The sequence below is a fragment of the Crocodylus siamensis genome, chromosome 3 (assembly GCF_052110815.1).
Source record: "Crocodylus siamensis isolate JL-2025a chromosome 3, ASM5211081v1, whole genome shotgun sequence".
NCBI lineage: Eukaryota > Metazoa > Chordata > Crocodylia > Crocodylidae > Crocodylus > Crocodylus siamensis.
In genome coordinates this window covers 77,330,353-77,345,887 of record NC_143397.1, presented here as the reverse complement: position 1 = coordinate 77,345,887, position 15,535 = coordinate 77,330,353, and the positions used below count along the sequence as shown (strand labels likewise).

The 15,535-nt window shown below is 46.0% G+C and overlaps 1 long non-coding RNA gene across 2 annotated transcripts in view; it reads left to right on the top strand.

Annotated features, from left to right (window-relative positions):
• Positions 1-15,535, top strand: part of LOC149868428 (uncharacterized) — a 116,597-nt gene that overhangs the window by 43,617 nt on the left and 57,445 nt on the right. For both annotated transcript variants that reach the window (XR_016440988.1, XR_016440989.1), the window contains exon 4: positions 13,552-13,698. This is a non-coding gene — a long non-coding RNA (uncharacterized LOC149868428). The remainder of the gene's footprint in view (positions 1-13,551; positions 13,699-15,535) is intronic.

Sequence of the window (15,535 nt, the reverse complement as noted above, 5' to 3'; positions counted from 1 at the left end):
GTAGTTAGGGCACTTCCTGGAGATGTTGAAGATCTAAGCAGAGCAAACCCTTGAACCTGGGACTCTCACATTGCAGATGAACTCTCACATTTCAGTGGGTGGGCTATAGAATGAATCTCTCCCTTTCTCCCTCTGGTCCAATGAATATTTAATTATGTATCTGAAGTGCAACCACTCCAACAGAGGAAAGATTAGTATTTAATTAAAATAACCAAAATGGTATATTTTAATAAAACAATATATAAGCTTGTCATGTAGAAGAAGAAATTAAAGGATTTCTGTTATTAGATACAAGCTTTCACAAAGCCTATATAGACTGCTGACAGGTATGAAAAAAATAAATACATGAAAAGAGCACTTTACCAGAAGAGGAAGCACGTTAGTTCAACCTGGCCCCCCAGCATCTACATAGATCAGATTCTTCAGTGGGCCTTTTTGGTGCTTTTATCTGAAGCTGATTAAATTAACTATTAGATAAAAGTACAAAAATGCACCACTGAAGAGTGCGATCCGTACAGACGTTGGGCAAGTGCTGAGCTTGGTGTGGGGGTGCACTAAACTTAAAGTAAAGCTGTTTTTGTTTTGTTTTATTTTTTCATGTCTGTAAGTAGCCATAAATTTTATAAGGCAAATAATCCACGGAAAATCCAAAATGTGCAGTGTCCTTTGGTCTGTTTCACTAAGATAAAGAAATGTAGATAAAGGGGAGATGAGCTGCAGGAAATAAGAGGGAGATGACACCCAAGCTCTCTGACTAAAATTAAGCACACAAATTAATCTTATGAGCAGCAGAGCCTTAGACATGAAGGATTTATGAGGAATATAATACACAAAAAGAACTAAGCCAAAGGCCCAGATGGTTCCTTCCCAGGAAAGGAAAAAGTCAGATGTCCTTGAAAGCAAGCAAGCAAGGTAGGGAGTAATTCTTTGAGCAACTATGACCTAGAAAAGTTAAGTACAGGGTTCCTCATTAAATATGGCCATTTGTGAGTTGCAGTTTGTAGAAGTCGGGCACCCCCCAAAAAAGGACTGAAAACCAGAGAAGGCAAAATAAACTGAGAAAGAGGGGTTCTTTGCCAGTTCTAATGGGTCTGTGTTGCTGTATGGATACAGTATGGATTTGCTGTTCTCTTGAGCATGGCCCTAAATTACCATCTCATTAATGCCTACAAAAATCTTGCTGTGAGTTACTGCCATAATTAAGATTATAGTTACATTGCATGGACATTCACATTCTTAGGCAGAGACCATTAAGATAAAAACTGTTTATCATGCTTTGTTCTATGTGGATCTTTAAATTTATGGTTTTCTTTACACAGAGTAAATAAAGTTAAAAAGTAACAAAAATTTAAAATTTAGGCCCAGATTTTCAAAATATTATGCACAGGCACTTCAGCTAGCCATATAAATCCCCTAACATTTGTTCACAAGTATCTTTTTGCTCTGTGTGTACTCCCTAAACTCCTACACGTATCAGAATATTTATACAGGATTTGAGAAACTTCTGAAATGGATTATTGTGAAATATGGACCAAAAGTACGGAGTAGAATCATTATCCCCTGTACCCACTTGAGCCAAAACAGTTGGTGTCTTGCACACTTGAACCAAGTTGTGTTCTATAGCTGACGTACAGGTACTTTGGGTTACTCGCTCACAATTAGTTTCCCTTAGCTTTCCCACCATGCCTTGACTTCAAAGAAGAGAAATAAAGAAAAAGGAGGTTCTGTGCTGGTAAAGACTATTGTGAGTGTCTTCCTATCAATGGTGTTTCTTGGGGCTCTGCCTCCCCTACACCCTATCCAGTTGCCAACTGAGTCTTCATGGCTCCAAGCTTACAGCTTTTAGCAAGATGCAAATAGATCTTACTTTGTCCTAAGTTTTCTCTTATCCCTTTTAATAAGGGACACTACTATAAATTGATCTGGTGTCATTTTTTTTTTTTACCTGACAGCTCAGTCCAGGATAGACCTATAATAATCCTGAATCTCCCAGTGCACTTAATTAATTGGTGGGTATATAAATATAGCTATATCAATTCATAAAAAAGAAACATAAATAATGATCCCAAAAATAAATAATGATTAATTCATTGTGCTTATCTTCACTCACATCAGTTTCATTACAAATTCAGTAAGAGGATTCACTGCACATCATATGCACATGGTGCTCACGGTTATCCCACCTTCTTAGTCTCCAATCAGTTGTCTCCTAGGCTTCCTATATGGTGTTCCACCAAGCTTTGGCCTGAGGCTTCCCTGGTGTCCTATCTCAGGGTTTCTGTTTTTCATGTATGAGGGTGTGGGTGCTCATGCAGACATCCCAGCTCCACTGCTCGGCATCATCTGAATGCTGAAGACCCCTCTGGGTCTCCTGTCTGAGGAATTGATCCAGTCTCTTACCTTGGTTCTGGCTGGAGCGGCTAGTGCAGGTGTGCTGCTCTCTTCATCCTCTCTGCCCAACTCTGCCCTCGTCTTTTAAACTCCAGCAATGGGCGCAGGTTTTTTACTTCACAGCCCACCCACTTCTTAAGCAGCAGCATGCACACACTCACAAACCATGGCATAGGCCATGTGCTACTCCATTTCCACCAGCTCCACCCAAGCCCATCAGACTCCCCTGCAGACCCACTGCCACTGCCTGATACCACCTGCCATTCCCTCCACTCTGAGTTACTGACATCAGGTTCTCTGCACAGCTCCCAGACTGGTGAATTCCTGTATATACTGCTCCTGATCTACAATCACATGGCTTAAAATAAGTCATGTGATTGTAGACTGGGTGTGGTGAGTGTCTGTACACACCACCGTGGAATGTTTCCATACCATAGATAAGCTGTAATGTCTCTGATACAGAATCCCAACTCTGTTATTACCTTTCCTTGTTTGTTTTGGTGTTCTTTAAACGAAAACATTCATATTTTTAAAATTCCCCTTAGAGTTTGGGTAACTTTTTTTTCAAATAAATGTCTACTGAACTAAAGGAGAAACTAATAGATAAGGTGCATATAAATTGAAAGGAACAGGTCAAATTACATGCCAATGAAAAAAAAAATAATAGCACTCTGGAAATAAGAAGTGCAGTCTAAATCATTTTATCAGTTCATTATCATTTGAAAAGATGGTATATCATCTTATGAGCACATAAATATAGTTTATACAAATGTTCGATCATACTTCTGAGCAAAATCTCACGAAATCATTAGAATTATGTCCGGTAACAGCAATGGGTTTTGGGTCTAGTAATAGAAAGGTATATGTAGATGTATGTAGTTCAGGAAAGCAGCTGGAAGGCATAATAAGGGATTATTCATCCATATGTGACAGTGAGAAAGAAATAACAAGAGAAAAATCTATGATCAAAGGTGTATGATCTTTTACATGATGCATTTTGTATGTTGGTCTGATGGAGTGCATTAGTCGTCTGAGATCTGGAAACTTTAAATTGAAGGCAACTTGATTTGTTGTGGGGGTTTTTTTTTACTTCACTGGTTTCTTTATGGATGAAGAACCAGACAAATAAGCATGCTTCTCTGGAGTAAAGATGTTTTATGTAATCTCCCAGGATAGGAAGCATAATTTTGTGTTGCTTGTCTTCATCATCAGGATTATAGATCAGATTTAATTTTCTGTTCCCTGAGGATGAATTGTGTTCATGGTTTTTTTCCCCCATAGCTTAGTGGTGCTTCTTTGTATAAAGTAATAGATGTGAAAATATATTTTTCAAATACAATGAAAGATGTGAGAATATATTTTTGGGTACAATCATATGGCACTACACACTCACCCAGATTATAGAGGTATCTGTATGGCTTACACAAAGTTGCCCAGATCACACAAAGTAAGCAAGTGGTCACACTCCCAACTCTGCCTGCAATATTGTTGGTATCTAGTACAATCTGGTAAGGATTTTATTTTGAGTTGAACATAGATTTAATGAGGTGACATTTTTATGTTGTGCCAGATCCAATTACATCTGATGCAAGATACTTCAGTAATATGGAAGTTCATTTCATTTGGTCTTGAGCAGATGAACACCAAGACTAAAAGCAACTTAGAGCCAGCTTCTGTTCTACCCATTAGGCATACAAGTGGGTAGGCACCTAAGAGTGATATTATTCTGCTCTCCTTGAGTCCCTGATAAACAGTTAATACAACAAGTAGGTGGGTCCTCCTTGTCCCAGGGCCCGAGGTAACAGGAGACACTTACCTGCAGCCCAGGACAGGAGAAACGCTGAGCTGGGGAGAAAATCTGCGCAGCTCATTAGCCACATCTTTGTACAGCTGCAGCCAGCAGCTGACGGCGGCGCCGGATGCCGGCCGAAGATTTAAAAAATGGTGGCCACCACTCAGGAGGCGGTGGAGAGCCCGGAAAGAGAGCAACGGTTAGGGCCAGTGACGGCGAGGGAGCGCTGGGACGGACAACGTCGAGCTGGTGTGCCAGAAGGAGCAGCAATCGCTAAGAGAAGCCCGACGACCGGGACGTCAGCGGATCGTCACAGGAACGGTGGATCGGGTGAGCTGCTAGTGCCGGGACGGTGGGTGCGAGAAGCGCCGAAGAGGGACGAAGGATTGCGGTTCACCTGGCTGGAGGGGGATCGGGGCGGGATCGCTGCCAAAACCAGCGGACGCCTGTTAAAGAGACAGGATCAGGGCAGCCAGAGAGCAGCTAAGGGGAATTCCTTCCCTGCCCCATTCAGGCTAGGAGGGATCTGGTGGAGGGTTAGCGTGATAGGGAGAATATCTGTGACTCCTAGTGTAGAGAGTCTCACCTGGTGAAGGGATTGCAGCGTGGCGTATTCTGATGGGGCGACTGAGACACCGGCATAGGTTAAGGTGAATGGGCTTACATTGAGGCAGGGAAATCCCCTAATGGTGGGATCGAGAACGAAGGACGTGTTGGAGGCCTGCAGAAGCAGCTCAGAGCAGGCACGGGAGAGTGGAGCCCACAGGTGGTGTGAGGCTGGGGTGGAGGGGTGGAGGAGCCCCATGTGCAACCAGCGGGCCAAGCCCGGGCCACCGAGGGACCTGTGAACTAGTTCCGCCCACTAGGGAAACAGCAAGTCATGGCAGGCGAGAGCGGGGCTGGCGACAGGGGAGAATGAACACCCATGGTGACAACCAGGTCCGGACGGGGATTAGCCAACAACTAGGAGGGCAGTGCTCCCCAGAACGACACAAGAAGGCCTATCGGTGACAGCGTGGTGCATTGGCTGGGAAAGTAAAGAAGAACGCCAGTTCAGGATGCAGCCAGCTGAAATGGGCCCGGCTGACCTGTTAGCTCAGAATTTGCAGGCTCTAACACAGATTGTGGGGTCCCAAAAGAGGCTGTTGGCCCAACATAACACGCTAGCGCTGGGGATACTGAAGATGACAGCTGAAGACGACCCCGAGGCATATATTGAGGCTTTCGAGCGCCAGGCTATTCTGAAGGGTCTTGATAAGAGGTATTGGGCCAGCCAACTTGGGGCCTTGGTAGTGGGCAAGGCCCAAGCAGCCTATCGATCTCTCACAAGATTATGGGGCCATAAAGACAGCCATTCTGTACCGCCTCGAGCTTGATCCGGAACACTATTGGAGGCTCTTCAGAGCCAAGAAAGGGCCCGACGAAAGACGACCCAGAGTGCTGCTACAACGACTTAGGGATCTCTTTGTAAATGGGTCAAGCTGGCAACATGCACAATGGCAGCCCTGGTGGATCAAATTATATTAGAGCAATTTATCAATGATCTAGAGGAGAGGACCCAGCACTGGGTGCGGCAACACGCTCTGGGAACATGCGAGGAGGCATTGAAGCTAGCCGAGTCTTTCACGGGAGCGGAATGGCATTACCCCAGGGAGAAACAGGGCCCCACTGTGATGGCGCCAGACCCGTGGGAAGGGGAAAGACGTAGATCCAGCTATAGATCCCCAGGTGGGGACATGGTGTGTTACCACTGTGGTAGAGTGGGGCACTTTGCTCCGGAGTGCCCTGGACGGGCGGCAGAGAGCAGACGGATGCCAGATAGCTCGAGGAGCTTGAGGGACTTCCCCGGGGAGCAGACCACCAGGGGACCGATGGACTGCAGTTTTGGGACAAGGGAAGGTAACCCTGTCTGGGAGCAGCCAGTGATGCGTGCACGGGTTGAGGATCGCTTGATCCAAGCCGTGTTAGATTCCGGATGTGCGCAGTCCTTAATAAGGGCAGACCTGCTGCCCGATATTCCGGTCAGCCCGAAGGAACCCGTACGGGTGTCGTGCCTTCATGGTGAGACACAGACCCTTCGGCGGGTTAGAGTACATCTTAAGGTTATGGATTACTGAGGGGAGTTGGTGGTAGGCCTGGCCCCTTACTTAGCCTGTGAGATGTTACTAGGGCGGGATTGGGCCCCGCTTTATGAGGTTTTAGATAGAGTACGCGACATTGAGGTCGCACAGAAGGCAATGACACAGAGGGAGAGTTGGTTCGGTGATGCCGAAAGAGGAGAGGATAACAACAGGGAAAGAGACACACAGAGGAGGTCAATTGGAGGGACGTCGCCAGTGGGCCCCAATTCCAACAAGCTCAAGGAGAGGACCCTGAGCTACAGGACTGGTGGACCCAGGCCACAGACGCAACCCAGCCTCCAGCTCAACCTTCCGACTCAGGGTGTCACTTTGAGGTAAGGGACCATCTCTTATATCGGGTGACACCTGAGGGAGGGGAAGGGGGAAGCCAAGTTCAGTTGGCGGTACCTAGATGTTTTCTTAAGGTAGTGTGGCAATTGGCCCATGCTACACCCATGGGGGGCCATATGGGGAGGGATCGCACGATAAAGCAAATAGCCCGATGGTTCTACTGGCCGAGGTTGGGAGACGATATATCATGCCGCTGTGCCAAGTGTCCGATTTGTCAAAAAACCAGAGAAGACCGACCACCGCGAGCACCCATTAGGCCAATGCCAATTATTGATCTTCTGTTCTCCCGCATAATCATGGATGTTGTAGGGCCCCTGCCACGCAGCAGTAACCAGTATATTCTGGGGTTGGTTGACTCTGACATCCGATACCCTGATGCGGTCCCTCTCCGGTTACTAATGGCGCCCTGAATTGCCAAAGAATTGGTAAAATGGATATCTAGAATGGGAGTGCCACAGGAAATATTGATGGATCACGGCCAGAACTTTATGTCAGGGGTCCTGCGAGGGGTCTGCCAGACGCTGAGGATTAAACAACTGAGGACATCGGTCTACCACCCACAAACTAACGGGTTAGTGGAACGAATGAATGGGACCTTGAAGAGAATGTTGTGGCAATGTATGCAAGGTGACCCCCGACATTGGGACCTATTGCTCCCGCTGGTCCTGTTCGTGTTGAGGGATGACCTGTCAGAATCTCTGGGGTATTCTCCTTTTGAGCTGGTGCTGGGTCATCAACCAAGAGGATTGCTGCAAATTCTTAGGGAGGATTGGGAGCAGGGCCCTGGGGCCATCTCCAGCCCATCGAAATACCAGCAGGACTTTCAGCACCGTGTTCAACAGGTATGGGAGTTAGTGATGGGTAACTTAGAACAGGCTCAACAATCCCAGAAAGATCGATACGACCGTCGTACAAAAGAAAGGGGGTTTCAACCAGGGCAGAAGGTATTGGTTTTGTTACCCTCCTCATCGAGTAAAATGTTGACACAATGGCAGGGGCCATTCAAAATTGTGCGACAGGTCGGTCCAGTAGACTATGAGCTATACCAACTAGGGCATGTTAAGATGAAACAAATCTATCATATTAACCTACTATGCGAGTGGAGGCAACCTGAAGGATGGGTGGCATTCACAGAGAAGATGGTCAAGAATCCTGAGCCACGGACCAAGGCAGGGGATGTAGGCAGGAAGGAGCTATGGCGGACTATTAAGGTGAGTGACGAGCTTACCCTCCTCCAGAAGCAGGAAGTGACTGATTTACTAAAAGAATTCCAACGAGTCTTCTTTGAGGATCCAGGGTGGGTCAAGAACACCTTCCACGTGATTCACGCACCACCAGGAGTAGTAGTAAGAGATCACTGGCAACCTATACTGCATCACTTTAATGAGGAGGTACATAGGGAGGTAGAAAAGATGCAAACCCTACATCTTCACAGAGCCCCTGGCGAAGCTCCCTAGTACTGATCCGGAAACCCGACGGGACCTTAAGACTCTGCGTGGATTATCGGAAGGTGAACGAAGTGTCCACGTTTGATGCTTTTCCCATGCCCAGAGTGATGGAACTAGTAGAATGAATCGGGGCGGCTCGATATATATCCACTCTGGACCTTGCCAAGGGATATTGGCAAATCCCAGTAAGACCCGAAGACCACCACAAGACCGCCTTTGGAACACCCTGGGGACTATACAAATTTCTTAAAATGCCATTTGGATTGCATGGGGCTGCAGCGACATTTCAACGGTTGATGGATCGACTTCTGGTACCCCACACTGAGTACACCGCGGCATACATAGATGATATAGTCGTGTTCACCTCGTCATGGGATCAGCATCTCCAGGCTCTCTGAAAAGTACTATCCGAGCTAAGGAAGGCTGGTTTAACCGCGACGCCACGGAAATGCACCGTAGCGCACAAATATACCAAGTACTTAGGATTTCTGGTAGGTCAAGGGACCATAAGGCCATTAGAAAATGAGGTCCAGGCCATTCAGTTGTTCCAAGCCCCATGAACAATGAAGCAGCTGCGATCCTTCCTCGGCTTGGTGAATTATTATCGCTGGTTTGTACCCCGGTTTTCCGAGCTAGCAGCTCCTCATTCAGAAGCCTTAAAGGGGTAACAACAAAAAGGGCTTCAATGGAATAGGGTTATGTTACGCAGCTTCCAAGCATTAAAAGGGGCCTTGTGTGACAACGTGCTAATACACACCCCTGACTTTGAAAAACCATTTTCATTGCAGACAGATGCTTCGTCAGTGGCACTGGGAGCCGTGTTAACGCAGCGGGAGGCCACAGTGAACGGACCCATAGCTTACGCCAGCCAAAAGCTATTACCTGCCAAAACCAGGTATGCGACCATCGAATGGGAGTGCCTAGCAATACGATGGGCGGTGGAGCACTTCCGCTATTACTTACTGGGGTGGGAATTCACACTCATCACGGACCACACCCCATTGAAATGGCTTAGTACAGCCAAGACAGATAACGCTCACATAATGCGGTGGGCGTTGGCACTGCAACCCTTCAAATTCAATATCGAGTACTGTCCAGGGAAAGATAATGTAACCGCTGATTTTCTCTCTAGATGCAATGGTAATGCGAGTCTTGACGAGGACCACCGAAGCACACGAGTTCCCCAACAAGGAGCAGGTACTGACGAAACGCGATCCTGGGAACCGCCACAAGGCAGCTGGCGTGGGGGGATTTATGTCCTGGGGCCCGAGGTAACAGGAGACACTTACCTGCAGCCCAGGACAGGAGAGACGCCGAGCCGGGGAGAGAATCCACACAGCTCATTAGCCGCATCTTCATACAGCTGCGGCCAGCAGCTGACGGCGGCGCCGGATGCTGTCCGGGGAATTTAAAAATGGCGTCCGCCGCTCCAGAGGCGGCAGAGAGCCCAGGAAGAGAGCAACGGTTAGGGCCAGCGATGGCAAGGGAGCGCTGGGATGGACAACGTCGAGCTGGCATGCCGGAAGGAGCAGCGATCGCTAAGAGAAGCCCGACAACCGGGACAGCCGGCATAGGTTAAGGTGAATGGGCTTACATTGAGGCAGGGAAATCCCCTAATGGTGGGATCAAGAATGAAGGACGTGTTGGAGGCCTGCAGAAGCAGCACAGAGCAGGCACGGGAGAGCAGAGCCCACAGGTGACGTGAGGCTGGGGTGGACGGGTGGAGGAGCCCCGTATGCAACCAGCGGGCCAAGCCTGGGCCACTGAGGGACCTGTGAACTAGTCCCGCCCACTAGGGAAACAGCAAGTCATGGCATGCGAGAGCGGGGCTGGCGACGGGAGAACGAACACCCACGGTGACAACCAGGTCCAGACGGGGATTAGCCAACAACCAGGAGGGCAGTGGTCCCTGGAACGATACAAGAAGGCCCGTCGGTGACACCCCTGTTCACTACTTTTTATGGATCAAACTTAAAGGTAAGATAATGGTGTCACAACAGTAGATATATTAATGGATTTTCAGGACTTGAATAGGATGGAATAGAATTGCATGTAGATACCCAAGTCTTCTTAGCCACCTAATAGGTGGAACAGAATCTGGCCCTTAGTGTTTAATGTTTTTCTTGCACCTCTCCTTAATTGTTGTTCAAAGTATCTTTGTCTTCAAATTCTTATATATCTTTGGCTCATTGAGACTAAGAATTTTGCTAGCACTGTTCACCAAGGTGACATGTTACATCATGTATTTGCATTTTTAAGGAATTAAATTCTTTTCAGCTTTCACTGATTTTTTTTTTTTTCATTCAGAGGCTGAGCCACATGGATAAAATCTATCACTCTGAAAGAAGTGTCAGAATATTAGCTAGGTTCAATCAACTTGATGCATGACTTACCATTGCACTAGCTTATGGAAAGGAAATATAGGATTAAATTCAGGCCTCAGGCTGCACTGGGCATATGTCCAAAAGCTACAGCTGTGGGGGGCAAGTAAGGGGAACACTGCAGGCAGAGTTCATATTCAGCACGTCCTTTGCTATCCAAGAGATGGCAGAGGTAACATACTAAGGCAAGAGGTATAGCTCCTATGTCTATGAACCTTTTAGACTCCTAGCATGAGACTCTTTGCAGACACATCCTGTACACATCCTGATCAATCAAAATATAGGCCACTTTGGTACCAATCTGGGAAAACAGTGGCAAAGTACTTAGCATACATACTCAAATATATGACAAGGTTTTTCCCCCCGTTCAGCATGGGAGGGGCTCATTTTAGATTTGACTATGGGCAGACAAGCAGCTGCTGTGGTTCTGGGTAGAGCCAGGGTAGTTCATGCAGCAGATAGGGAATGCATGGGAGAACATGGGGAAAGAGCAGATGATGTGTGGGGAGCATGGGAGAAAGAGTGGTGGGAGGATTGCAGGGAAAGGGGTGCAGAGTGAGGGAAGTACAGGGAAAGAGCACAGGGGAAGGGATGCATAGGGTGGTGAGACATGGAGCATGGAATGAGAGAAACACAGGAAAGGGGAGTGGGGAAAGGGCATGCTGTGCAGGGGGAGCATGGGAAAGGTAGGAACAGAGCAGGGAGAACATGGGGAAGGGGTGCACAGAGCAGCAGGGGACCTGCTGCAGTTCCAGCCCTGACCCCAACTGGGGCTGGAGGCTGAAACTAGAGATGCCACTACTGCCTCGTGGGGTGCTCCATGCACCGAGCAGAGACAGAGCAAGAGCAACTGCAAAGGTAAGGGGGAAGGGAACAGACACAAGAAGGGGATAAGTGGTAGGAGGGGGAAACACTAGGGTGGGATGAACAACAGGAAGGTAGGCATAGGGGGCACAAGGGGCATGGGGCAAGCTGTCTTTCCTCTAGTAGCTGCTTTCCCTGCCACTGCTTTCACTGTGGCAGTGTAGAATGGATGAATTTAAGAGGGCTGTCCAATAACTAGATTCTAGACATAGAAAATTAAAACAAATATTGCATGTCTAGAATCTAATAATTGGGTGAGGGGGTCCTTAAAATTCAGGGTCATCTTTTAATTTGGGTAAATATGGTAACAGTGAATGGGAAGCAACTGATAAATTAGCTTGATGTAAGCCTGTTGCTTTATAAGCATTTATAGTACAGATCTTGTAATTGTTTTCATAACAGGCAAAAGATGATTCCTGCAGTTTTGACTTTTTGGATGTTCATGAATTCTAACTATCCCTTCTTCCATTTGTATGGAACATCTTCCCTCACCAAAACTACTTCAGTGCTTCCTTTTCTCCTACTCTTTTTTGTCACTTTTCATCATAGGCTCAGATCCCGCTATTTGAACCAGGTAGCTGACCCCAGCACTTGTGCAAAGTCCTGCCATATCTGCACAGATTCTATTGCAGGATCAGAACCACTGGATCAGTCTTAGACCCTATACTAGACTCCTTCCTCAGTTTAGGTCTAGATATCTACCTCTCCAAATAGCCAGAACATTTATACTGTGGTTAGGATGATCATATTTCCCTGGCCTTAGAATGGGATACTCCACTCTCCTGCTGTCTAGAATGCTCGGCTGTCTCTAAGCTCCAGCCTCATCTGAGTGCACGTGGCAAGGAGGGGTTCAGAGTAGGGCTGTGCGAAGCTTCGGGTGCTGATTTGGTTTGGAGGAGATTCAGCCCAATACAGTGGCCAAATCTTCAAATCCATATCAAGTCAGGGGACCAAGAAAAAGGTCCGAATTAATCTGAAGGTTTCCAAATATTCAGAAAAGATTCAGAGAGCTTCAATGATTCAGGCAGTCCCCACCTGCTACAGCAGGGAGCTGGAGCTGGATTCAGAGCTGGTAAGTAGGGGCCAGGGGAGGGGGGGCTAGAAGAGGGGGAGGGGCCATGGGGGGGACCCCTGCCAGGCCCCATCCCCTGACTGCTTCCCCAGCTGCCCCCATGGCTGCCCCGCCCATCCCCGCTCCTGGTGCTTTAAAAAAAACCCTACTCACTTGGTGCTGCCAGGCAGAGGGGGCAATCCCTGCTGCCCCCCACTGTCCCACGCTACATGGCAGGCTCTGCATAATCCCCTGCCTCCCCCTCTCCCTCCTCCCACTGTCCCAGCCTACCCATGGCTGCCCTGCCTGGCCCAGCTCTGGTCCTTTAAGAAAAAAAAAACAAAAACCCAGAACTCACCAGCTCCTACAGTGGCCTCAGGGCTTCAGCAAGCTCATGGAAGAGCCCCTCATGTGGCACAGGGAAATGGGGGTGCAGCAAGGATCAACCCATCACAGGGGGCAGAAACTGGTGAACCCAGGGTTTTTTGCCCTTTTTTTTCCTTAAAGGGCCAGAGCTGGGGCAAGCAGGGCAGCCATGAAGGAGGGGGGCTTGTGCAGAGCCCCCCCATGCAGCATGGGGCAGTGGGGGGCAGCAAGGATTGCCCCCCATCCCTACCTAGCAGCACCTGGTGAGTAGGGGCTTTTTTTCAAAGAGCCAGGAGGTGGGGCAGGCGGGGCAGCCATTGCTGGCCTGGGAGAGCGGGTGGGGGTTGGGCCTGGGTGATTTGAAAATTCAGCAGCAGCCAAATCTCTGAATCAATTCAGGACAGTGATTCGAATCACCAAATTGAATCACTGTCCCCCAAATCATCTGGATCCAAATCCAAAATGAATACTAGTGGCTTCGCACAGGCCTAGTTCAGAGCACTAGAGAGGGGGCGTGTGAAAGTCATAGGTCCGGAAAGCAGAATTGTCTTTGAATTCACCAAAATCCAGTAGAGACCCAAAGAAGAGTTCTTCTCTTTAGCTAACACATGCACCACACACTGTGACAGACCTGATATATTTTCGCCACTTTTTTTTTTTTTTTTTACAGAAATCCTGTATTAAAGAGGATCTGTATCATCAAAAGCGAAGAGAAACCTTTTTATGCTTTCCCAGTTGGTGAACGTAGAGGAAATCCTTTAAAATTTACATTTGTTTTTCGTTTTAGGTTCTTTAACCTGGCAAAAGATAAAAACCACTGGTGTTGCACCGCAGAATCTTAGACACAGTTCAGCAGTAGTAGGGGAAAGCATCTATGTCTGTGGTGGAGTTCTCTATGGAAAAACTGTTGATGACTTGTATATGTTCAGTACAGGTAAGTGAAACCACTTGTCATCCTTCTCAGATTCTGGCACAATATCTTTTACCGATAGTGACACTTCTGCAAAATTTGCAGATACATATCTTTGTGGGACTAAAATTGTATCCGACTCCAAATCAGTGCCAAGCAATACATGCCATATACACAGAGAATAATCTTTTAATCATTAATTTATTTGTTGACTTCTATGCTCCACAAAATGTAATCTAAGAGTTTATGTACAAGCCACATTTTTATAACTTGGGTGCATAAAATCAGTCAACAAAACCTGTACTTGGATACCTGTCATCAGAATACCCACAGTTCCCATCAACTTTGATGGGAACTGTCGGTCCTCATTAACTCTTAAAATCAGGCCGCTTATTAGACAAGTAATTTGGGGCATCTATTTATTTAATTGATGACAATAGTACATGTAAATGCTGCCTTCACATAGTTATCTCTCAGTTATATTTTACATTTTACTTGTGTGAATTATTGTGCTTTCATATAGTGTTGACATTGTTTAAGCAGAACTCATAACCGTGCTCAGAAAACAAATTAAATGTTGAATCCAATTAGCTTTTATATATTGCCATTAGTTCTTCATATTAGTAATGTCTTGTTTACACCACCATTACTCTCTTCTTTGGTTTAAAATCCTACGTTATGTTTCAGTATTTCTTAATTGGACTCTAGTCAAAATCACTGGTCCTGCACCTGGTGCCAGGTTAGTGATGAACTGTTTTAAAGATGACTCTCCTGGGGTAATAAGGAATTGATTGATGAAGAGTTTGGATCAAAATGAATGATTTTCCAGTTAGCTCCTTTTCCTACCCATTAATAGCAAATGAAGATTTCATATTTGAGATATTTTGTGCTTCTTTCTGAGACTCTCAAGCAAAAATGGGAACTATTCTGTATATTCACACAGACAGAAATATTTCATCGAGATTATGTTTTAAGTGTGGCCTGAAACAAGAAGTTGCATGTTAGGGCAGAAAATAGTAGATGGTCATGTACTCCAAAATCGGTCACATTAAGAAAGTTGATTAAAAGGTTCAAGGGTCCTTACAATTATTTTGCGTCTGGAACAATTCAGACTCCAAAGCAGAGGGAACTTTAGTCAAAGAGAAGTCTGCATGGATTCTCAAAACTTAAGAGAAGTGCTCATTTTTGCAAAAGTTAGCAAATATTTCACTTAAGAAAACTAGTTAGTTATTATCTAAAGAATTATAGTGCCAAATATGGAAAATAAGCACAGCGAGTTTTGTGCTTTAAGTATAATCTCAATGAAGTCTTAACAGTAGAGTTGTTGCAAATGCCTCTATAATTCAGTTCTTATGTAATACCAGTTCTGAGCACTATAAAAGAATTCTTTACTCCTCTAGAATAAGAAACAGCACCTACATTATTAATATGCTGCTATGTAAAGCTGTGTTCCTAGTATGAGAAATGTGAAAATTATAAATATGCAGTCAGCATAAAAATAATTAAAGAAGATACTATGGAACTAGAAAAAACAAAATTACAAATTAATGTTTACTCTAAACAGTACATGAAGGGTAAGAATCTATGCTAATTTCTCAAGCTGCCTTAGCGCTGGTTTATTTTCCAAAAGAAACTTTTATACAAATTTTTTAAAAAATTAAATCCCATTAGGCATGACAAAAATATGTACAACTTTAATGTAGCTAGGCCTACATATGGTTTGAGAAATGCTGAAGGAAAAAATCACTCTCTGTAATTGGTGCAGTGTGAAAACGCCTAGAATATTTTTGCTGCATATGGCAGACTCTAAAGTAAAATGAAGGGAAGATGAAATGTATAGTCTTTTACCAGTGTTATGAAA